Raw genomic sequence first — 26,410 nt, forward strand, 5'->3', positions numbered from 1 at the left:
CCACATTTCACAAACAATATAACAATTCAAAAAACAACACACAAACTTGCCCCCCAAATTTAAATTCGGCAAGATGGGCCACCAAATAGGGCTTAGACCAATTGGGATTAGATGAGGTTTAACATCAAGACACTGGTTAATTTTTTGAATTTTTTTTACTGCCAGACCCCTTTGGTGCCAGTCAGTCTTTTGCTCCTAACAGTACCCCCATCACACAGGGGCAGTAAGGACATTTATATACCTTTTGTACGTGTGACACATACAAAACATTTACACCGCCAGCGCCATTCAAGGGCCCATCACTTTCACACGCCCACATATCTGACACAGCAACTACAGAAAAAGATGGACTGCGTAGAGTGTCACTCAACTAGCAATGTGTGTAGTGACCAACAGAAAGTAACTACTCACACACCACCAGCCAAGCGCCACTCCACGCATACCGCCAGCCAAGCACCACTCAGTGCACAGACAGCAAAGTAGCACTCCACGCACACCACCAGCCAAGCGCCACTCCACACACACCGCCAGCCAAGCAGCACTCCGTGCACAGACAGCAAATGACCACTCCACACACACCACCAGCCAAGCGCCACTCCACACACACCGCCAGCCAAGCACCACTCCACGCACACCGCAAGCCAAGGGCCACTCACCGCCAGCCAAACACCGCTCCACGCACACCATCCAGCCAAGTACCACTCCACACACACCGCCAGCCAAACACCACCAGCCAAACACCACTCCGTGCACAGACAACCAAGTACCACTCCACACACACCACCAGCCAAGCGCCACTCCACACACACCGCCAGCCAAGCAGCACTCCGTGCACAGACAGCAAAGTAGCACTCCTCGCACACCACCAGCCTTGCACCACTCCACACACACCGTCAGCCAAGCACCACTCCGTGCACAGACAGCAAAGTATCACTCCACGCACACCACCAGCCAAGCGCCACTCCACACACACCGCCAGCCAAGCAGCACTCCGTGCACAGACAGCAAATGACCACTCCACACACACCACCAGCCAAGCGCCACTCCACACACACCGCCAGCCAAGCACCACTGCGTGCATAGATAGCCAAGTACCCCTCCACGCACACTGCCAGCCAAACACCACTCAGCGCACACCGACAGCCAAGTACCACTCCACACACACCGCCAGCCAAGCACCACTCCACGCACACCGCAAGCCAAGCGCCACTCACCGCCAGCCAAACACCGCTCCACGCACACCATCCAGCCAAGTACCACTCCACACACACCGCCAGCCAAACACCACTCCACACACACCACCAGCCAAACACCACTCCGTGCACAGACAACCAAGTACCACTCCACACACACCACCAGCCAAGCGCCACTCCACACACACCGCCAGCCAAGCAGCACTCCGTGCACAGACAGCAAAGTAGCACTCCTCGCACACCACCAGCCTTGCGCCACTCCACACACACCGTCAGCCAAGCACCACTCCGTGCACAGACAGCAAAGTATCACTCCACGCACACCACCAGCCAAGCGCCACTCCACACACACCGCCAGCCAAGCAGCACTCCATGCACAGACAGCAAATGACCACTCCACACACACCACCAGCCAAGCACCACTCCACACACACCGCCAGCCAAGCACCACTCCGTGCATAGATAGCCAAGTACCACTCCACGCACACCACCAGCCAAACACCACTCAGCGCACACCGACAGCCAAGTACCACTCCACACACACCGCCAGCCAAGCACCACTCCACGCACACCGCAAGCCAAGCGCCACTCACCACCAGCCAAACACCGCTCCACGCACACATCCAGCCAAGTACCACTCCACACAACCCGCCAGCCAAACACCACTCCACACACACCACCAGCCAAACACCACTCCGTGCACAGACAGCCAAGTACCACTGCACGCACACCGCCAGCCAAGCACCACTCCACGCACACCGCAAGCCAAGCGCCACACACCACCAGCCAAACACCACTCCGTGCAGAGACAGCCAAGTACCACTCCACACACACCGCCAGCCAAGCACCACTCCGTGCATAGATAGCCAAGTACCCCTGCACGCACACCGCCAGCCAAATACCACTCAGCGCACACCGACAGCCAAGTACCACTCCACACACACCGCTAGCCAAGCACCACTCCACGCACACCGCAAGCCAAGCGCCACTCACCACCAGCCAAACACCGCTCCACGCACACATCCAGCCAAGTACCACTCCACACAAACCGCCAGCCAAACACCACTCCACACACACCACCAGCCAAACACCACTCCGTGCACAGACAGCCAAGTACCACTGCACGCACATCCAGCCAAGCGCCACTCCACACGCACCGCCAGCCAAACACCACTCCACGCACACTGCAAGCCAAGCGCCACTCCGCACACACCGCCAGCCAAGCACTACTCCTTGCCCAAGGGGTCGCTACCTAAAAACAACATTTTAATTCCCTGGTGCTAGTGGGCATTTTCTGCCCCCCCTGGGGGCAAAACGGCAAAAGAAATGGGCCGATTTGCCCCCAGGGTGGACAGAAAAACAAAAAGAACAATAATGGCTACCTGGAAGCGACCCTTACCCAAGGGGTCGCTTCCCAAAACAAACACATTGCCCCAACAAAAAACCCTGGTGCTAGTGGGAAATTTCTGCCCCCCCTGGGGGCAAAACGGCCGAAAAACAGGCCGATTTGCCCCCAGGGGGGGCAGAAAAACAAAAAGTTAAATATGAGGCCACCTGGAAGTGACCCTTGCCCAAGGGGTCGCTTCCTAAAAGCTAAAAACAAAATCCCTGGTGCTAGTGGGCATTTTCTGTCCCCCCCTGGGGACAAAACGGCAAAAAAAACGGGCCGATTTGCCCCCAGGGGGGGGACAGAAAAACGTAAACAAAAGCCATGGCGGCCATCTTGGCTTCACAAAACAACGCTGGTGCTAGTGGGAAACTTCTGCCCCCCCTGGGGGCAAAACGGCCGAAAAAACAGGCCGATTTGCCCCCAGGGGGGGCAGAAAATCGAAAATTATATGGCTGCCCACCTGGAAGCGACCCTTGCCCAAGGGGTCGCTTCCGAAAAGCTAAATAAACAATCCCTGGTGCTAGTGGGGGCATTTCCGCCGCACAATCGCGACGCTGTGCGCGATCGTGAGGCAGAAATGCCCTGCAAAGAGACATCAGGGGAAAGGAAAATCTCTTTCCTCTCCCCTGATGCCTCTTCGCTGCCCCAAACCCCCGCCGGACACCAGAAACCCACCTTCTTCTCCAGCGCTCAGGAAGCAAATGGCTTCCCGAGCGCTGGGAATCCCTGATGATGTCAGCGCGCGCTGTGCGCGCTGACGTCATCAGGGATTCCCACGGGGGGGGGGGCAGCGGACGCTCTTCCGCTGCCGCCCCCAGCAAAACAACCAAGATCGCAGACCCTCGGGGGGAGCGCCAGCGCTTCCCCCGAGGGTGGGGCTGATGACGAGCTGGCCTTGTCATCCGCGCACGGCAGGTAAGCGCCATGACAAGCCCAGCTCGTCATTAGCTTCGAAGGGGTTAATAGCAAAATAGTAGGAAGCATGTTGGGCCGAGCACTTCAAAGAAGATAGCTTTTTGAGTTCAATTAAGATTTTCCTAAGAAACTAATATTATTAGTGTTGTAATATGTAATAATGACCACACCAGACAAGATTAAATTAGTGACCACTATATGCAAGATTACTAGCAGTGATCACTTCAGTACATCAGGCAGGTTTGCCAGTAGTAATGTAAAAAAGTCTTTAACAATTTCAAATGTATGAAGTCGGGTATTACATAGTTACAATAGATAGATACAAGGTCCCTGCTCCAAATGCTGATGGTTATGACTCTGCACTGGAGTCTACAATTTACAATGGAGGTCTTAGATACATAACTACACTTATTTATGTCTCAGGAAATTATTATTGTGTGGTGCAGGGATCAAAAGAAACAATACCTCATAGTTTCTTAACTGTGAAAAATTCACATTAACAACATATAGAAAGTTTTGATTAGCACACACTAACTTGTACAGTCAAAAGCATGGGGCAAGTATAATAATAAACAACTTCAAGGAAATAATATTTTCTAAATGTTCCTTTATTCCTATTTTCTCCACATGGTAGCCAACGTGTTTCGTCATTATATAGGACTTCTTCAGGGCCCATCCAAAATTCTTTCAAGTGCACAAATGTGTGTGCTCCATAGGTTCAATGAGAAATAAGCAGCTTCTTCTGAGTGCATTTGAAGCTCAACAGGTCCAGTTATATGAGTACACGGTGTGACCCTGATGCTATTATGTATTGAAAGATGTACTCGGGACAAGAATCCTATTCTGAGCACAAGTTAGGCTCCAAAGTTCTGCTATTTAAATATACGGTGTACAGTCATCGCATTCCGGTTTAGTTGGTCAGGGTCAACCTCCGCATCTATTCGCTGGAATTCAAGGCATGTGTCTGGCCTCCTTCAGCTTTTCATGTGAGAAGGCACCAGGTGAGATTTGGGTTTGTTGATTGAAAAGCCAAGGTCTAACAACAACTGGGTTGTTACCTGCAAGTGGTGAGACACTACCTCTGGAGAACTGGCCTTGATGAGCCAATTGTACAGATAAGAGAATACTGCGGTTCTGATCATCTGATATGTGCCGCAACCACTGTCGTCACCTTCGTGAAGATTCGAGGAACAGAAGTGAGGCCAAACCAAAGGACTATGAACTGATAGTGTTGAGATTCTACTGTGAAGCAAAGATACTTACTGTGTGACTTCAGGATGTGTAAGCAGGTATCCTGCAGGTCGACAGACAACATCGAGTATTTTGTTTCTAGTTCAGGAGGAACCTGAGCCAGGGACAGCATTTGAACTTTTCCTGCATGGGGGAACAGAATCGGATGTAAATCTCTGTCCTTTTGGGAATCATGAAATACAGACAATAGCATCCCTGGCCTGTTAGAGGAGCTGTAGATGTTTTTGAGGCAGTGCAAGTGACGGGGGACAGGTGAAAGGGTAGGGTATACCCCTTTTCCACAATTTGCAATACTGAGAGGTCTGATGTTATGCACTTCCTTCAATGTGGACATTGAAACACCCGTCCTCCCACTGGTTGAGTGTGCTCCAAGAATGGGAAATTACGGCTGCTTTTCTACATTGCCTCAGGAAGAAAATGGCTTGCTTTCCTCCTCTAGCATACCCTCAGTAACTTTTGTAAAGGGGATTTGTTGTTTGCTGTTGTGGTTACTGTTGTCTCAAATATTGCTGACGTTCTCAAAATGAAAACTCTTGGGTAGTCTTTCATCTATGATTAAACGCCAAGTGACGGTGCTGTGATTATCTTTTCGAATTGTTCTAAAGCAGAATCTGCTTTTGCTCTGAAATAGCAAATGGTAAGACCATGAGAGTATTCTGTACATCTTGTGAAAAATCTCAGTTTCTCAGCCATGCATGGTGAAGAACTGATATTGATGTGCCCTTAGGTCTAGCAAAAGAGTCAGCAGTATCAAGCCCTGATTGTCTATTCTGTCTAACCACAGATTCAACATCATTAACTAGTTCAGAAGTTATTTTAGATCTTCCGGAGACAATTTAGGACTGATATTTTGGGCTGATTCTAGTTGTTTATGAATGTATCTGCCTAGGAGGCAGGTTGCATTCAGATATTTAAGCATCATGCTATACGATGACAAAATATTTTTGTCAGAATGTTCAATTTTCTCAGACTCAGAGGGAGCAGAAGGAAAGGGACCCAGAGTAAGTTTGATGAGCAGGAACTACCAAACTCACTGGAGATTGATGTGAAGATAGGCAGATTGGGTGTCCAGGAATGAGTTTGTAACATTTTGCTATCAATCTGGAGACAGAGGTAGGTTTGTCCCATAATGCTAAGATGGGATTTGTCAAAGCTTTATTAAAGGGTATCAAAGGTTCTGAGGTTTGCGACATAGAATGCAGAACCCCAGTAAATATGTTACACTTCCATTCAGGGGTTTGGAGAGGTGAGGTGTGAATATTCTACTGCCTTGCGTATCACTATGTGATAACATGCCACCTCTGGAGGTGGAAGACCTGTTGAAGACCGGAGTTCCCACTCTGGGAATGTGTACATAATGCTTGATTCCCTTAAGTCCTTGAAGTCTGGGTCAAGTGGGAGCTGGCTATCCTCATCACCTACATGTTCCTGGGAAACATTGTCACGAAAGAAACATTCATCCTCCAATAATCGTTGTGCTTCTCTTCGAGATCGATGAAGTTGTAGTGGACATTGCGGAGGTTCTATGATCAGTAGGGTTGCTGGTGGTGTCAACACCAGTGTCTGTGGAGAAGATTAGTTGCTGGTGGCGTTCACTGCAGCGCCAATGTTTGTGGAGCCGTTAGCTGCGGTTACGACACCGGTAGAGAGTCACTCTCCAATAACGATGGAAGAATCAGCTTAGGCTGCACAATTTCTAGCGTTGGAGACTTGGGTGTCGGAGCTGGAATTGACCAGGGATAGTGGGCCAGCGGCATAAATGGCAGAAGGGTGCTTGCTATGGTATGGTGCTGGTATGCCTCCTACGGAGTTCGCCAGTGGACCCATGGTGCTTGTAGGTGCACCAGATTGTATCATGGCGCTATTAAAGATGCTGAACATGGTGTTGAAAAATCGGCTCAGATCTGTACCCAAAGTTGGAAAAGGAGGGTACATGGTATCTTCCTGGGGTCAACAAAATGACACACAGGATTTATCAGATCTGTTGAAGATAGTGCTGGAGGTGACGTTGCAGGCACCAAAGCTGTTGGCACTGAGGCCATCAGTCGAGGTGGAATCATCGGAGTCGGGGGGTGTTTTCTTATTGATCTTTGTCCAATTGCAGTTGACGGGTCACCAACATTGATACTTGTCTTTTGAAGACCTATGACAGGATTCATGGAGGTACTTTTTAAAATGTTTTTCCTCAAAGATCTCTAAGAGTGAGGCGATGGTGATCTTGGTTTTCGATGGGATTTTCATCGACTTCTTTTGTCATCCCATGCTCTGTCCATAAACAGTTTAACTTCTCTTTCCTTTAAGGCCTTTTGATTTATCTTCTGGCTGTCTCTACAGGTGTAGACGTCATGGTCCAGTCCCAGGCACCATAGACAGATTTAATGAGGCTCAGTGGTATACATCTGACTCTCACAATCTCGATATGGTTTGAAGTCGGGCTTCTTCGAAAGTGACATGGCTCAGGAAAAGTTGCACCAAAAAGCTTCTATATTTAAAGAAACATTGAAAAATCAACAGATCTCCTAAGGAAAGTTGAAGAGCTCCTTGATCCACAGAATGTGTGAAAAAAAGGGAAATGGCGTCATTAAGCCAACAAGGTGCTTTGTGACTACAGTAAACAACAGGAAAATGCCAATACTGATCCATTAATTGAATTGATTTAGTATAAAGGGCTCAGCCTTACTGATTTAGAGCCATACCCTTTATTGTTAACAGTTGTGACTAAAGTGACATCACGTGGAGCCGTGTGTGAAGTCGTTTCGAAGCCGCTGGTCCCTATGGGCGTAGCAGAACTACTGAAAGGTTTCTGGGTCAAATTGGTGCATGGGAATATTCAAAAGGTGAGGATTCTTCAAGTGGATGTATGTTATGTTATGTTATGTTAAAAATACTTTTATAGCGCACTTACACCAAGCGGTTTCATGGCGCTGTGAGCATAGGGTGGACAGACATTCAGCAGTGTAGGTGATCGAGAAAGACTGTGATTATCCATGGGCTTGGAGGAACAGTAAGGTTTTGAGGAGGGATCTAAAACAGGGGTAGGAAGTAGTGAGTCTCGGCTCCAAGGGTAGAGCATTCCAGCGGGAGGGTGCTTGGAAAGAGAATCTAAGGCCACCATGTATTTTGGGTTTAAAGGTGGGAATTGTCAGTAGAGCCAGGTGAGAGGAGCGAAGGTTGCGCGAAGGAAGATAGTGGTGAAGAAGGGAGGAAATGAAAGCAGGGCCAAGGCCAGCCAGGGCTTTAAAAATAATGCAGCCTAGCTTAAATTCGCTGCGTTTAGCCACTGGAAGCCAATGGAGGGTTTTCAGCAGGGGCGAACATGAATGTGTCTGGGCTGATGGAAAATTAGTCTTGCGGCCTGATTCTGTACCAACTGTAAGCAATTTAGTTGGTACGCAGGGATGCCGACATAAAGTGAATTGGCATAATCAATCCTAGAGACTACCAGGGCCAGAAGAGCCAGGGTCAGGGCCTCCGTGGTTAGAAATCGGGAGATCTTACGGATTTTTCGGAGATGGAGAAAACAGGAGGATACCACGGCACTAATCTGGGGCTTCATGGAGAGGTCATTACTGATAATGACTCCTAGGCTTTTTGCTTAGTTAACAGGACGAGGAGGGGAGCCAAGGCAGGAGGGCCAAAAATTGGAATTCGAGGGATTGGAGGCACCTCCGACCAAGACCAGCTCGCTCTTGTCGGGGTTAAGCTTTAAGTGATTGTCCTCCATCCAGTTACTGATGAGACACAGGGTGGACTGAAAATTATAGATAGATTGATCGGAGGAGTCAATGTCAAAGATTAGCTGAATGTCATCAGCGTAATTGAAAGCGATGACATTGCTACTCCGTAGGGCCCGAATGAGGGGAGTCAAGTATAGGTTAAAAAGAAAGGGAGACAGGGAAGATCCCTGGGGGATGCCACATGTCAACTCAACTTTGTCCGCTGAGAAATTAGAAAGGCGGACAGCCTGATGACGATTGATCAAGAAGGAGAGTATCCACCCAAGGGCCGACCCCCGGATGCCAGCGTCCTCGACACGGCCGACTAAGATATCATGGTCGACCGTGTCGAAGGCAGCCGACAAATCCAGGAGCACCAAGGCCTGGCTGATCCCGAGGTCCGCTCCTCTCCTCAGCTCCTCCATCACTGAGAGAATGACTGATTCGGTTGAGTGTGCTGGCCTAAAGCCAGCCTGTTGCAGGCCGAGGAACCGGGAGCGTTCGATAAAGGAGCTCATAAAGTTAGTGACATGAGCCTCCAGTACTTTACTGAGGTAAGGGAGCAGGAAAATAGGGCAAAAATTACTCATTAAGGAGGGGTCCGCATTAGGCTTCTTCAGGATAGGTACCACCTCAGCTATCTTGAAGGAGTTAGGGACCAAACCAAGCTGGAGGGAATCATTGAGCAAAGCCAAAGGCGGTTTGGGGCAAGCAGTAAAGGCCTCCCGTAAAATATGGGGGGGGGGCAGCAGTCTGTAGGAGAGCCAGAGCCCACCTTCTTTAACAAAGCGAAGAATTGCTCCTCAGAGATTAGGGGTATCTGATCCACTGTATGCGGATTTCTAGTGGCCAAAGTAGTAGCAGATGAGGGTGTCGGGTCTGATGTATGGAAAGGAATACTATTTTTAATCTTGGCAATTTTTTCCACAAAGAAGGAGTTGAGGGAATCACAAAGGGCTTGGGAGGGGAGAGGCTTAATAGTCACTCTATAGGGGTGTGAGAGTTCTTCCACTATAGAAAAAATATATTTTGCCTTAGTGGCCGAATCAGTGATCTTTTTAGAGAAGTATAAAGTTTTAGCCTGGAGGATGGCTTGTTTATAATCTTTAAGCTGGGCCGTAAACAACAAAAAAATTTCGGGGGCGTAATTAAGCCTCCAGCTACGTTCGGCCTGCCTGAGTGTAAGTTTTTTAATTTTTAACTCCTCTGAAAACCATCTCTGGGCATCATAGGGGCATTTTAGTTTGAGATGTTTAAATGGCGCTACAATGTTACTGGCTGATTCAAGCCAGCGCCTCATGCTGATAGCCTGAGTGTTTAGGGAGTCATATTCGGCGGGGAGGGGGGGGGGCACTGAGTAGGGAGCAAAATTCACTAAGATCAGCCCTGTTCCAGTTCCTGGTTAAAAGGTTCCCCGCTTGTGTGAGGCTAGTGTGGGGAATAAAAGCCATGGAAAACGTAATAATGAAATGGTCCGACCGCGGACAAGGGGAAATAAGGGGTTGGGAAATATCTAGATTGGACGTCCAGACCTGGTCTAGGACGTGACCTTTAATATGCGTTGCTGATTTAATATGCTGGATACAGTTCATGGCCGCTAGGAGATCAGTAAAAGCAATGGAACAAGTGCTCTCCCTAGCATCGGAGGGCCAGAAGTTAAAATCGCCAATGATCAATACTTTGGAACTGTTGATCACTAGTTGGGAAAGCATATCGCTAAACAGTGAAGGGAAACCGTGCATGTGTTGGGGGGGACGGTAGACAAGAACATAGATAAGAGGAGACAGGGAGGATTCAAGTCTTAAAATGAGGCAGTCCACTGATAGTATGCTAGCTGCCTTTAGAGATGAGAACCTAATTGAGAGTTTGACAATGGCTGCGACCCCGCCGCCGGGCTTACCAGGAGGTCTATTAGTCTGGAGAATATAGTAGCCCGGGGGCACCGCCGCCAAGATGTCGGGAGTTGACTCCTCATTGACCCAGGTTTCCGTTACAAGGAGTATGTCAGGTTTCTCAGAGTCCAATAATTGGAAGATCTCTAGCTGGTGTTTCACCAGCGAGCGGGTGTTTAAATAGCTGACTGTCAGCATAGAGTTGGTTGTTCTTCTGTTTGGGTAGGGTGGAGAGTCATGGGGACCAGGCGGGGTAGGAGGGGACGGGGCGACTGTCAGGGGACGTGTGATTTCCTGAAAATCGGTCCTGGGACTATAAATTCCCAGTGAACCGAGACGGGTTTGAGTGGAGGGGCTAAGAGGCCAGTGGTTATGGAGACGTATCAGGGGAGTCGGGAGACGTATGTGGGGACGGATAGGAAATAAAATGGGCAGAGTTCCCTGCCCCTGGCCCTCAACGGGCGCGGACGGGCGCAGACAGGCTTGCCTTTGGCGCGCGCCCGCTGCGTGTTCGTGGGGGCATGTACAATATGTAGCCTAGCCCCACCTCCAGCTAGACCGCAGCCTACGGTCCTGCCGGGCTCAGGGACTGACCTAAGATGGCGCCCTGCCCTCCACAGAATCGGCAATGCAGTCGCGATGGACCGGGCAGGGGGAGCACACCAGACAGCAAGTAAGTACAAGAATAAGGAATTAATGAAAAGCAGCGATTTAAAAATGTCCAGCAGTCGCTTTTAAAAGCGCGAATGGTGCAATTTAAAAACAGGCAGATAGCGGTGGAGTATCTATCAGAAAAGGTTCTCCCCAGTCGTCCAAGAGACCACTAACCACCTCTGAATGGAGACACCATTCGGAATCTGCAAGGCATTGACGGGGTTCCGCAAGAGGTGGAGGCATTGACGGCTGAGTTCACTCGCCCTGGCATTCAGAGAGCCTGCCAGGTGTTGTACCACAAGGAAAATGTACGGACATACAATCTATGCCCAGAGATGCAGGGCTTCTTGCCACAGGGTGCACAATCCCACTTCCCCCTGCTTGCTGCAATATCACATGGCGGTGGTGTTGTCATTGAACATCTGAACCCGCCTTCCCTTGATGGAAGGAAGAAAGGCGAATCACTCAACTCCTAACAGGTTTATGTGGAGCTGAGGATCCACTAGAGTCCTCTGATCTCCAACTATCCCAGATGGCCTCCCAACCCCCGGAGTGACGCATCTGTCACTACTGTGAGCTATGGTGGATAAGGGAGAGAGGTCTGCCGCTGACCCAATCAAGGTTTGTCAGACACCACTGAATATATGTTTTGTATTTTTCTCTGGTATCTGAAATAGTTTGGAGAGATTCCCCTGATGCTTTTCCCATTGGATCTACAGGTTTTACTGCAGAGCCCGTATATGCCAGCTTGCAGGTGTTACTAGCAGGATGCAGGAGGCTATGAGGTCCAGTAGCCTCAGAGCCAGTCTCTCCGAAATCCAGGCTAAAGGCTGAAACATCAGATTCATAGCCTGAATATCCTGGATTTGCCAATCCAGATGATAGGCCCGAAACTACACTGTGTCCATAATGGGTTCAATGAAAGGGAGCATCTAAGAGGGAGTGAGGTGTGACTCCTGCACATTGATATTTAATCCCAGCAAATGCAGGAGGTCCATCGTACTCTGGAGGTGGATACTGACAGCCTGGGGCGAGCCTGCCTTCAGCAGCTAGTCATCGAGGGAGAGGAAGCCTGTAATGTCTGGCCTCTGGGGATGGGCTGCATCCACGGCCATTTATTTATGTGATTTTTAAAGCGCAGCAATTACCCGTGGGTGTCTCGGCGCTAGGAGCTAGATCACCTTTGTGAACACCCAGGGGTGCTGGTAAGGTCAAAGGGGAGTACACCAAACTGTAGGTGCTATTTGCCCACTGTGAACCACAGGTAACATCTGAGGACTGACATGACAGGTTTGTAAAAATAGGTGTCTTGTAAGTCTAATGCCACCATCCAGGATTAAGGGCAGACAGGACCTGAGCCAAAGTGTGCATTTTGAATTTCTCCTTTCTCAGTAAGTAGTTGAGAGGGCGCAGGTGTAGTATAGCATAAACTCTGTCATTTTTGGCACCAGAAAGTAGCAAGAATAACAACCCCAACTTACTTCTTATGTGGCACTCTCTTAATGGCTCCTTTAGGAAAAAGAGCCTACACTTTTTCACGCATGAAGGAGAGGTAATTCTCTATCTGCAAGTCTGAAGCCAGTGGTATGGGCGGCAGAGTTTCTGTAAATGAGAGGGTGTGACCCTGCTGAACAATTTGAAGCACCCATTTGTCTGAGGTTACGGACTGCCATCAGAGGAGATATTGCTTGATCCTCCTGCTGACCGGTTGGCTGTGATGGTGTGAGGGCATATTGAAGGGGTTTGGAGGCTGTGGCTGCTGGGGAGTGGATGACTGGGCAGATCTCTGGCCTTGGAAACAGTGTCCATGACCACAAAATTACTGGGATACCTGTTGGCCACAGTAGCTGGATGGGAATGGAAACTGTTTGTAGCCCTTACTGCACCCACTTTAGGGGTGAAAGGAAGAGTTTGGCTGGTGCAAGGCCATGGAGAGTCGCAGTGACAGGGTGGTTGCCCTGTTGTGCTTAAGGTGATCCAGAGCCGAATCAGCCTCATCGCCAAACAGGTGAGTGCCATCAAAGGTCATGTCCATAAGGCATGCATGGATATCTCCCAAAAAGCCAGTAGACCTCAACCAGGCAGGGCTTTGCAGTGCCACTGATGAAGCGCTCACTCTGCCTAGTGATTAAGTTGTATCCAGCCCGCAGTGTATAGTTAACTTTGCTACATCCTTGCCATCAGCAATAGCCTTGGAAATGATGACTCTGGCCTCCTCTGAGACTATGGGTAGCACTTGCACAACTGAATCCCAAACTGTGTGGAAATACTGGCCCGAGAAGCAGGTGGTGTTCAATGACCACAGTGCAAGGCTAGTGAATGAAAAAGTCCTCTTACAGAGGGTGTACAGACTCTTTCCGGTGGTGTGGTAGGGAATGCATTAAGGTTGACATTGGACTTTGAGGCCTGGACAACCAGACTCTGTGGGGTGTGGTACTGGTTGAGGAAGCTGGGTCCTGAGGAGCAGGACAGTGGCAGTAGGCAATCATCCTGTGCACATGCCCCGAGCAAAACATCAGTGAGGGCTTCATTAAAAGAGAGAGGAGGTTCTGTAGCTGTAACTACCAGTTGAAGTACCTCTGTCAAGACTTCATCTTGACTTTCACTGAGGGCAGCGTAAGGTCCAGGACTCAGCCACCCTTCTCATCACCATAGTAAATGAGGCTCCTTCCTCTGTAGTCACACCAGGAGGAGAGACCAAGACAGTGCCTGGAGAGATGTCTAGACCACTGGCATCTTCCAGTTCCTCATACCAGTCATCCTTCGACTCTTACAGGGGATTGGGATAACCATAAGGATCCTCCTATCCACCCCAACTAAATTCTCCACAGATCCTATGAGTAAAAGCAGTGTAACTACAACAAATGATGGACGGAATGCTGAATGATTCAAACATTCTCCCCCAGTCAAGAGATTTGGGTTAAATCCATTGTTCTTTTGCCGACTACGCCACCCCAGTTTGGACCCAGCCATATGCAAACCAGTCTTGACCCTGTGCCTCATTGGGAACAGTCCAGACCGAACTGCCAAGCCAGGTCCTCCCCGGACCGGAAACAAGCATCCAGAGACCGGCTTCAGGGCATGTCACCCCTCACCAGCCAAGTAAGCTTGAATCCAGTGGCTCAGTGAGCAAGGGACCCATGTCTGGGCTTACACTTCCCACCTAGGGCGAAGAGCGTAACTGTAACACAACAATGGATTTATGCCCAGATCTCTGTACTGGGGTGAATTTATGACATTGTTCTGCATTCTGTCCATCAATTGTCCTTTTCGCATTTGTCACCCCGAGTGGGACGGGATGCCCAGACGTGGGTCTCTCCATGACAGTCAAGCTACCCTGGCTGATGAGGGCTGAAAGACCGAAACTAGAATGCTTGTTTCCAGTCCAGGGAGGACCTGGCCTGGCACTTCGGGCTGGACTGTTCCCATTGGGAGCAGAGTCAAGACTGATTTGCATATGGCTAGGTCCAAACTGGAATGGCATGGTGAGAAAAAAAATGATGGATTTAGGCCCAGATCTCTGTACTGAGGTAAATGTATGACATTATTCTGCTTTCCGTCCATCAATTGTTCTTTTTGCATAAGTAAAAGCAGGCACTGTCTCTGACCTGGAGAACCATTTTCCGGTCTCCACCGGAGTTGATGTCAGATGACACAGGCCCAACTCTGCATTGGAGTAGGATATAATTATGTTTTTTGTGCCACTGAGGGGTGTCGGTGGTGCTGGGGGTGCACTCCCGGACCAACGTAGGGTTCATGGCTTGACCATCGGGGCAGGCCTTGCAGTCATGGCCCGGCTCCAGGCTTCAGAGGCAAACCAGGTAGGGGTATGTCACAGACATTTGCCTGTGACAGGATCCACAAGGTTTAAACTCCACAGCTTTTTTTAGGAACAGCCCTACAGGACACTGGGAGTTAAGCTTAAAAGAATTTTAATAAAGCATTGAAAAAATTGTACAAAAATGGACAATGTAGCTCTCTCCAGATCTGTGCTGATGGTGTGGACAGAAAATAACCTGATGTCAGCGCACTGGATTTTCACCTATATAGGTACAGTACATGCTGTGTGCTGATCAATGCCACCTACATGCGTGCAAAGGTTCTGTTCAAGATTTTCTGGATCCAGTCTGAAGTCTGGGGAATATTTTAAGGTACGGAATCTGCAGCTAGAGGTCTCTATCAGATAGTCTTGTTATGAGTAGGCCTGGGTTGAGTTCGCTGACCACAAAACTCTGTCACTCTACGCCGAGTTCCCCAATCGATGGAGTGTATTACGTCACACCATTCGTCATGATTTTTAGCGCCAGATGTTTCTCCTGTGCTGTAAAATGAGTGAGAATGGCACCACGTGCAGCGCAAGAGGGCGCTGCTTTTTTCTGCTGCTCAGGTATATGTTCCATTCGAGTGGCCGCTTCCTCAACGCGGACTGAAGGTTTCTAAACGCAAGCAACAGTGACCATCTGCGACCACCTGCATTGGGAAATCCGGCCTGGGGTGGTCTGGAGTAAGGTGTTCCTCACTTGCACTCGCCAACTTAACGTTGGCCAACTTAACGTTGGCGAGCGAGGAAAAAACGTCACTTCGCTGGGTTTTTCAGGACACTGCGCACTTCAAGGAGTGGGAAAAACTCTGCATACTCCGCAAGTGGAGCAGAATTTCATGCCCAGGCCTAGTTATGAGTCCTATTTACATCCCTTAGGGCGTTAGTGCAATTAGTGTGAAACCAAGCAGACGAGTGCTGGTTATTGCCACCTGTAGACACCATAAATGCCTTGTTAATGGTATTGGGGATTATTAAAAATGCACTCAATCCCCTCACCAATTTGGGTAAAAACTCCTCTGAGTTAACTCGGTACCATTTTAGACTAAGACTATCGGGTGTGGCCAGATCTACATCTGTCACCTGATCTGTACTACGGAAACTGGCTATAGGAGTAGGTATTTTTAAGACCTATACTGAGGGGGTGAGGGTCACTGAAACAGTTATGATGAGTTTTGAATTTAGAAAGAAAAAAGCACAAATTGGGTGTAGCAAAAATAAAATAAAGCATACTCCCATCACCTCTACCAATGAAAGTAATGCTAAAAAACGGTTGAGGGACAATGAATTAATTAGCAATGGAGAAACCGTTTTTAAATAATGCATTATTTATTGCTTTCCAATAACTATCATGAAGAAAGGGAGTCTGACCTTCATCACCTGCCACATACTTCCCTTGCAGACTGAGTGCCTAAGTGCACGTTGAAATCACGACCCAAGAACAAGGGTTTCCTGGCTATTGTTTGAACAAGGGTTTCCTGGCTATTGTTTGAACATAGGTGTGAGAAAAGTAGTTTATTATATGGTGTGCTTGTGTGACCTTACCATGTTATAACCTCACTACCTGTACTGGGTCTAGTCAGAATTGTTCAAAAACCTTAGCTCATCCCTGGGTAGCTGGGGCTCTGAGCAGTAAGGCTTTATCAAAGGAACAAGTGGAAAACGTTACAAAATACCATAACAGTAGAATTAGAAAGAAACAAGACTCAGTAAAAATATGACACCAATTTATAGATATAGGATGTATTTTTATCTCTAAGTAGACACCTCAACAACAAAATCCCCAGAGGGTTCTGAAGATATGAATTTTTAAAGGGACAATAAATCACAGCTTTTTCACTTAGCACAATAAATCATTGAAATGGGCCACACCTGCAGTAAACTTTGTAAAACATTTATAAAGTTGAAAACTACTCTGGTCTGTTTTGGGCGACCTTTCTCTGGCAGGGAGCCTGTCACAGGGGCCAAAGAGGTTTAGTTGGGCAGTTACCTCGCACTCAAAGCAGTCTCCACTCCAGTTCAAGGCTCTATGGCTAAACAGCTATAGACTTGAATGGAGAGGTCTTGATGCAAGGGATACAGGATGCTGGATATCTTGAAGGATGCTGAGTATGTTGATCCTGTGGTGGATGTTATCCTGGGACTACTCCTCAGTTCATGAACATGATGGGGTGACTGTGGCCGCAGGATCGATGTCCCTCGAAGTTCAGTTAAAGTAAAACCAAAAGCCAGTTGCTACTGGTCTACTGGCCCCCAGATTACAGTGAAGCCAGCAGCTCTCTTCAGCTGGTGATGTCTTTCTTACTTGGCAACCAAACTGTACTCTGAAGACTGTCCCGGGTCTGGCAGACTTGAGTGCAGCTTTTGAGGGTTGGGACTCAGTCTCCCAGGCTACACTTTATCAGCCAGCAGTGGTCAGGTGCTCTTGGCTACCTACTCACCAAGGCAGGTTTCTTGAGTGTTTGTGGCCCCTTAGTTGCAATAGGAAGTCAACCAACTGACTATTGGAGTCACATCTTCTGTCTGAGGCTCAGGGAGGATGTTTGCTCTAGCGGGGCACCACAGGCACAGTCCTTTCTTTGCCAGCCCAAGGAGCAACAGATACAGTCCAGTATTTGTGCAGTCTCTCTTTGTTGGGTCCAGTGAAAGGTAGGGCATTCCTTATTCAGTCCTGCTTTCAGTACAGATGTGATCTGAGTTCTGGATGCCAGAGCTGTCACTTTTATGCCCAGTTTGTGCCCTCAGAGGATGCAGAGACTACTAGCCAATGGGATACCAGGTCCTCTCCCGATTAGTGACGACTTTCTTTGAATTGTGACATCTAGCTAGCCCAAAATGCATCAATCTGCCCACACATGGCAGAACTCTTCTCCTGACAAGTACAACTCCCTAGCTCATCCCAGAGGAGGGGCTACACACCCCTGGAAAAACTGGTTTGGTAGTGGCTTCCCCCTCTCTGTCCCTGATGACAACTGGTCTGCAAGAAAAAAAGAGTTGCCCAACTCGTGTGTGTCTACCATTTGCCCTTCAAAGGCAGCTTCCCCATTGAAGCTCACCTTTTGGGCTAACTCTGTTTGGGCTTCCTGCTTGGGAGAAGTCACACAACTTCCAACAACAGGCCCTTTGTATTCCTTCCTGAGAGTTGTTCAAACATTTCCCCAGGAGGACTGAGGGCTGTCTTATGGAAAGCAACCATAAATGGTCACTGGAAAAGTTTGGGCAACAAAGTGACAACTTCTTAAGTTGCCTTTTGTGCAAGCGATTCTTTTGCCACCTTGAAGTACCACTTTCAGTCGTCCCATTCAGAAGTTAGCACTGCTGAGCTGTCAGTATGTAACCTTGTACTCGCCAAAAGGGCTACAAGCCTTTCTACAGTAATAAGGTCAATGTGGGGGGGTTTACTGTCAGGTTACATGAAAACTCATACCCTGATTTTTAATATACAGCACCCTGTCTTAGGGCTTATTAGGCCTACCTTAGGATTGAGTTACATATATTAAAAGCAAGGCTGGGCTTTGCCATTTTTTTAAATGGCAAAGTTGAGTTGGAAGTCAATAGACTGCTCTGCCAACCAGCCATAGCGGGCAGGGAGTCATACTATGGTTTGTAACAGTTGTGGTTGCCCAATAAGTGCTGCAGTCCACAAGAGATACTTTAAGTTACAATCCCTGGGTACTCCTGGTACCATATACTAGGGACTTATAAGTAAGTTAACTTATGACAGTTGAGGGTGAAACAGTCAGACATATATCTTTTAAGGGTCAGAACACTGGCAATGTGGCTGGTTTGGCAGAGCTCAGTGCATTTCCAAAGTTGAAAAACCATCAGCATTTGTCCAAAAACGTGGGGATGATCATGCAAAAGGAGGCATTTCCTTAGAAAAAAATTCTCATATCTCGCTCCAGATTGCCGACAACATGAACTCTCTCACAATTAAAAACTTTGGGGCATATTACCAAGCAATAGCGATAATTATCGCTATTGCTTGGTTAGCGTGAATAAATTATCGCTGAGCTGCGGCGATTTTACCAAAGTTTATCGCAAATGCGATAAAAATCGGCCGCAATGCATGAATATCGCTGAAAAGTCAACGATATTCATGCATTAGCCATGTTATCCACCTCCCATTGGATAACATAGCTAAGAACTGCTCAGGGCAGGTGTTAGTTTTCAAAAGTTGGTAATAGGAGATAGCGATGTTAGCGACTGTTTCCAGTCACTAACATCTTGGCACGCCCGCTTTGCATGTCATTAGTGATAAATATCACTGACATGTAAAGTGGGGCCCAAGATGGTCGCTATCTCCTACTAGCTGTCGCTAACTGGTGTTAGCGACAGCTAGGTAATAGGGAGATAATTTTATCTCCGCTTTCTTGGCTTTTAAAGCTAAAAAAGCGGGGATAAACCCCCTTGATAACATGCCCCATGATTATAGAAATTTGGGATTGGTTTAGTTTGCAGATGGAATACTCCATCACAAACATGAAGGATAACCCATTTCCCATTTTAGAAGTGCTGTTGAATATAATTAGACGGGATAGTCACCATATTTGTGACAGAGTATCCCACACACCAAACTCTAAATCATGCCCTTTATTAACAGAAAAGTGAAGCGGCTTGCTAACTGGAAAACAACAAGCTGATAGTATGGGGAACCCAGGATGGTCTTTAACATAGGTCCCGACAGAAGCATTGAAGTGTAAGTTTAGTTCCCCTTTGGCTCTTCCATTCACTGATGGCAATACCGGTGTATGCGAAGTAATGTACCCACTGATGTGCAAGCTTTCAATGGCCCATGTTTCTTGTAGACACAATACGTGTAAATTGATAATTAATTATAGCCAATCAGTATTCTGCAGTATGCTGTTTGTGCTTGTGACATTCCAAAATAGGAGAGACATACTAGAGAGGGCAGCATTTGGACCTGAAAGAAACAGGCTGCTTACAGTTGCAGCATTTTAGCTCCCCATCTCATGGGCATGTCACCCCAGCTGCCTCTGGGCACCCGAAAGGCGCAGCTGCATTCCCATTGTCTAGGGGGCACAACTCTTCTCCCTCCGGGATTGCATTTGAAGCTGAACAATACAGAGCTGATGTTGCGGACCACATAAGTCAAATCTTGACATTACAAACCTTTAAGGAGAGGAAGCAATTGTATGTAGGAACATTGAAACCCTCTGACTAGTGATTTATAACACTAGAAACATGAGAGAGGAGAAAACTCTTTACCAGCAAAAAGGGGTTTGCAGAAGATTGCTATAGGGACTGCTTTGATGGGAGCGAAAGGGGGCATCTTAAGATTGAGTTCAAATAGCACCCGCTCCACTAAGGGTGGGGACCTAAGTTGAGTACAACACAGGCTCCACTATGTATTTTTGGCCCTCTACCCAAGCAGCCCACTCTCTGTGTCATGATAATATCATCAAATAGATCACTGGTAAATCACTTTTTCCCAGCCAATGAATGGATTATTGCGCAGCTCTTACCAGCTCTCATTCTGGGAGACAACTCTGGACGGCAAGTCCATCAGAACTAGTACATGAGGAGATTTCTGTGGAGGCAGATCTAAGAAAGATGATTTATCGTGGCTAAGATTCCAGTTCACCTTACTGCAATGTGGAGATGCTATTCAGTGGCCCATTTTGTGGTCCCTGCTTAAAGTGCAGACTTATAGTGCAGTTTAGGCAATTGAGTCTTATTATATGCGATCTGTACCACATTAGGAGTTGGGACAGTAGTTACAGGTTGTTTGGCGGCTATATTGGGTTTGAGTTTGTGCACTCCCTCCAAAAGAACTATCTGCAATCAATTCCACAGCATTAAGTCTCTTGAACTTAGGCACCATGGTATCTCTAACCAAATTCTCAAAAAACTTGAATGCTGAGTTAAGATTCGAAATAGTGCAATTTTCAAAGATCAATAAATCCTCATTATTAATAAAGTTGCGTTTAACCCCTCCCCCCCTTCCATGTCGAGCCCGTGAATTCAAAGAAACAGGCTTAAAACAGGGTTCTGTACATCTCGGCTGCTTTGCATTCTGAGTAAGGGTGATATCATCGGCATGGACTTGCAAGTCAGTCACAGAGCAGTAAGTATCAGCTAATCTTTCTACTGGACTTCTAATTTCCTTGTACAACACCCCGTTTGACATGTGTTAAAAAATTGACAATGAAGTTTGGCGGGTCAACCAACTTGAAACAGGGTTGAGCTTAATTTAGCTCATTATAGTCTCACCTTTGGGGGGACTACACAACGCTGTCTATAAGTCCATTGACCAATGGCCAGGAGAAGGGGCAATGCCCAGCATGGCCCCTCTGCCCTCTTCAGCATGGAATGCTGGTCCATGTAGTCCTGCACCTCAAAGGGCTCCTGCAAAATCAAAGACGCATCTAAGGGAGAGAGAGTCACCGTCTATTGAGAGCTGGCAAGTTCTGGCCCCTCCTCCTTCTTTAGGGTGGAATGCTGGTCATTGTAGTCATGAGCCTCACATGGTGTTTTCAAAACAAAGACGCATGACCTTGTAAGTGACTGGGTTATGCGCCACACAACAAAAGACCAAGCCAAAGACATCAGAAAGATGTTACTGTCTACACTGGAGAACTTTGACCATGTGGATGAACTAGCCTTGCTCTCTCACATACCGGCATATGCAAGAAAATACGTCTTAACATCCATGCACAGCAAGTGGGTCTGAAAACCAAAATGAAGAACTCAGAAGCCATGCCACTCACAAAGTCAAAATCTCAAACCATTCACCAATCATGGTGGATGGATAGCAACTAGCCATGACTGAAGAGTTCACCTACATAGACCGCACTGTCAGACATGATGGAGGGGTAGGCAGTGAAATCAAGATCAGACTGAACAAGGGCAGGAATGACCTCAGGATGCTGTAGAAGCCATCTCAGTATAGCAATAACACCAAGCTGAGGCTTTACAGGATATGGTATCTGTTCACACTCCTGTATGGATCAGAGTGTTGGAGGCACAAGATGACACAAGATGCGATCACCAAATTGGCAGCCTTCCACATGAGTAACCTGAAAACAATCTTGCAAATTTTTGGGCCTCAAAACCATCTACAACCAGGAACTGCTCACCAGAAGCAAGCAAGAGACCTTGGATACCTACATTATAAGAAGAAGATGGCGATCGATAGGACACACCATCAGAAGAGAACAAGACTTTGTCACAAGAACAGCTCTCCACTGGACCCCAGAAGGCAAACAAAAGAGAGGGTAGACAAAGAACATTGGAAGGCAAAATAGAACAAACACCTGAGCCCTTGCTTGGGCGCTGTACAGAGACATGTTCAAGAAAGACAGACATGGAGGTCCTGTGTGCCTGCCGTCCATTCCAGGAGGCATAATGGACAATATGTAAGTATGTTTAAATGTATTAAACAGGGGCGTGGCTAAGTATGGTGCTGGAAACAGTCGCCTCACTGTCAGGCTCCACTCCTGCCTGGGCCAAGCTACACTTATGCTGCTTCCTAGAGGATTATTGAGACCTCCAACTGCTGGCGGGGGGACCTTCCCTCTGTGCACCAGATGCCTGTGGTGCTTTGTTAGAAATGGTATTTCTGGTTGGCTAGGCTTGCGCCTAAGTCAGACAGAAGCCACCGCTTTGGTCAGGGCAAGGGAGTTACACGCTGAAGATAACCCCTGTTCACCCCCTTGGTAGCTTGGCAGGAGCAGTCAGGCTTATCCCAGAGGCAATGTGTAAAGTGTTTGCACAACACACCCAGCACCAACTCACTAAGCACACCACAAAAGGAACTCCACACAAGATTATGTATAAAAATAGCCTTTGTATTATCAAAAACACATTAGAATAGTAATCACACAATATACACTGTGCCCACAGTAAAAATAGTAAATGTAGAACACAACCATTAACTACTGGCAAAACACTGTACTAAACATTATATCCTGCAACATAAATCATATTATGCAATCAGTATCACATCAGGCGTAAAATACATTATGCGCCAACCTCATAAGTAGGGGTGGGCGGAATTTCCGTAATCGCATTACGCAAATCTCCGCGAAACGGTAAAAAAAATCCACGAACACGCAGAAATTCAGCGAACATGCGGAATTGCATGTTCGCTATGCTTTTTTCCAGTTCGTGATTGCTGTTTGCATGCTCAGGGGGAAATATCTCGCGAACACACATTTTGAGAACGCGAACAAGCAAAAAATGTTGCGAAGTCACGGAATACAGAATTTGGGGGAATTTCGCGTTCACCGCGGCACGCAAATTTACCCAAATTCCACAAATTCTACGAGCGGAACGGTATTTACCGCCCAGGCCTACTCATAAGCCTAAACACAGTATGCAATAACCTCACAAGCATAAACACAGTATGCCATAACCTCATAAGCATAAATACATTATACAATAAACCTCACCAGCATAAATACAATAGACAATAAACTCCTAAACATAAACACAGGAGGCACTAACCTCAAAGCATAAATCACATTAGAGGCATAAATCAGGGTGCCTAAAGGGGGGCGTGGCTAGCCAGCCAACATGGCGGATGCAATAGCATAGAGCTCCGCTTTGAAAACCCCTAATTATCCTGAGATAACGCTACCGGAGGTGCCCCCAGAGCCTGTGCCACATGGTGACTGTGTAGGGACGCGGCGGGGACCTTTTGGGGCGGCCGACGATCATCTGGGCCGGTACAAGGCGGCGCAGCAACCTGTGGCGGAGGGCCGTGTGCAGTGACGGGCGGCCATTACAGCGGCGGGAAGAGGCGCCGGACCGTTGAGAGCGACATCGGGCTGCCCGGGGGCTGCGGAGCTTGCAGAGGTGCTGGAGTTGCCAGGTGCCGTGGAAGGAGCGGCAGCCGTGAGCGGAGACGTCGGAGGCAGCCATAGACTCCGGACTGGTGCCGCTTGTTTCCGGTCCAGGGAAGGCATGGCTTGGCAGTTCGGGCTGGACTGTTCCCATGAGGCACAGGGTCAGACTGATTTGCATATGGCCATGTCTGAACTGGGGTGGTGTGGAGTGCAAAAAACAATGGATTTAGGCCCAGATCTCTGTACTGGGGTGAATGTATGACATTGTTCTGCATTCTGTCCATCACCTGTGGTTTTTGCATTTACCCCGAGTGGAATGGGTATGCTCAGACGTAAGTCCCATGCAGTCCACACCACTGGAATCAAGCAAGCCGGGCTGAAGAAGGCTGGAATGCCAGACACCGGTCTTCTGAAGCTTGTTTCCGCTCCAGGGAAGGTATGGCTTGGCAGTTCGGGCTGGACTGTTCCCATGAGGCACAGGGTCAGACTGATTTGCATATGGCCATGTCTGAGCTGGGGTGGTGTGGAGTGCAAACAAACGATGGATTTAGGTCCAGATCTCTGTACTGGGGTGAATGTATGACATTGTTCTGCATTCTGTCCATCACCTGTGGTTTTTGCATTTCTCACCCCGAGTGGGATGGGTATGCTCAGACGTGAGTCCCATGCACTCCACACCATTGGATTCAAGCAAGCTGGGCTGAAGATGGCTGGAATGCCAGAAACCGGTCCTCGGAAGCTTGTTTCTGGTCCAGGGAATGCATGGCTTGGCAGTTCGGGCTGGACTGTTCCCATGAGGCACAGGGTCAGACTGATTTGCATATGGCCTTGTCTGAACTGGGGTGGTGTGGAGTGCAAAAAAACGATGGATTGAGGCCCAGATCTCTGTACTGGGGTGAATGTATGACATTGTTCTGCATTCTGTCCATCACCTGTGGTTTTTGCATTTGTCACCCCGAGTGGGATGGGTATGCTCAGAAGTGAGTCCCATGCACTCACAGCACTGTATTGAAGCAAGCCGGGCTGAAGACGGCTGGAATGCCAGAAACCGGTCCTCGGAAGCTTGTTTCCGGTCCAGGGAAGGCATGGCTTGGCAGTTCGGGCTGGCTGTTCCCATGAGGCACCGGGTCAGACTGATTTGCATATGGCCATGTCTGAACTGGGGTGGTGTGGAGTGCAAAAAAACGATGGATTCAGGCCTAGATCTCTGTACTGGGGTGAATGTATGACATTGTTCTGCATTCTGTCCATCACCTGTGGTTTTTGCATTTGTCACCCCGAGTGGGATGGGTATGCTCAGACGTGAGTTCCATGCACTCCACACCACTGGATTCAAGCAAGCCGGGCTGAAGACCTCTGGAATGCCAGAAACCGGAAATCAGAAGCTTGTTTCCGGTCCAGGGAAGGCATGGCTTTGCAGTTCAGGCTGGACTGTTCCCATGAGGCACAGGGTCAGACTGATTTGCATATGGCCATGTCTGAACTGGGGTGGTGTGGAGTGCAAACGATGGATTTAGGCCCAGATCTCTGTACTGGGGTGAATGTATGACATTGTTCTGCATTCTGTCCATCACCTGCGGTTTTTGCCTGGTGACCTGCTGCTGCCGCCGGGCCGGTAACGACTCCAGTGGGGCGCCCCCGAGACATGGCGAGAGGAGCCTCGCAGCGGTGAGGAGTCTGGGCACGGATCTGAGTGGCCCGGGTGCGGGAGTTACACGCGCACGGAGCCTGGGAGAGGACCTGCCCCGCAGGGACGCGTCCTGCAGCCAACACAGCCCCTGTCTTCGAGGTGAGGCGGGGGACCGGTGTCCGCGGCCTGGGAAGCGCCCCAGGGGCCGTGACTGTCGGGTTGGGCAGGGCTGCCCCTGAGAATCGAACTGTTCCTGTCTGGGGGCCACGACTGCAGCGGAGGACAACGCTGGTTCTCATGGGGCTTGGGGGGCGCAGAGGCTTGGGTGCACCCACACTGTGAGGAGGCCTGAATTGGATGGCGACTGTGTGAGGCTGGCTGCTTGTGTCTCACGCAACTCAGGAAGACATCCCCACCTGCGTTTAGCACTCTCTTAGGCCGCCAATCCTAAGTGCCTGGCGCCATCTTAGCGGAGCTGTGGGCGCCATCTTGACTCCCCTGTGGGGCATGAGGAGTGGACGCTAGCATCAGAGGAATGTACTGCTTGCCCTGACGGCGAGGTGGGGGCCGCTGACGCTTTGTTGCTGGCGCCTGTCTGTCTGTGATTGAGCGGGAGCCACCTGGGACTGTCTTGGTGAGCCGCCGCGTGAGCTGGGGTACTTGGTGGATTGCTGCTGCGGCGCATGTGGGACTGGCCCCGGCTGGCGGGGACTGAGACTGGACGGCTATTGTGGCCTCACCTGGCTGGAGATTGCCCCTAGCCTGGACAGTAGTGCTGGAGCAGATAATCGCATTGGGAGCTACCTGGGGCGACTTAGCGACTATCTCTGTTGGCCCTGGGCTGCGACTGCTGAGACCGGGCACTGGGCGCCACTAGCTGACGGAGTTGCACTCTCCTTGGGGATTGCTGGTCCTCTCTTGTTTGGTGTGGCTGCCGGGACAGTCGCCTGTGGCCCATGCTGGGTGGTGCGCTTCGGGGGAAAACTCTTTGCTACGGGACTTGTGTGCTATCTTTCGAAACTTGCAGCTGAGGCCTCTGCTCGCTAGGGTTGTGGGAGCTGTGGAGGGGAAGTGGCAGCGACTTCTTGGCACAGATTTACTGGTGCGAGGGACCTCGCAAGACTGGAGTGGCGCACCTA

General features: G+C 48.8%; 1 protein-coding gene across 1 annotated transcript in view; it reads left to right on the forward strand.

Moving 5' to 3' along the window:
* Positions 1-26,410, forward strand: part of LOC147748234 (keratin, type II cytoskeletal cochleal-like) — a 535,675-nt gene that overhangs the window by 355,390 nt on the left and 153,875 nt on the right. The gene's annotated exons all lie outside the window — the stretch shown is intronic.

The sequence above is a fragment of the Lissotriton vulgaris genome, chromosome 1_1 (genome assembly GCF_964263255.1).
Source record: "Lissotriton vulgaris chromosome 1_1, aLisVul1.2, whole genome shotgun sequence".
NCBI classification, from domain to species: Eukaryota; Metazoa; Chordata; class Amphibia; order Caudata; family Salamandridae; genus Lissotriton; species Lissotriton vulgaris.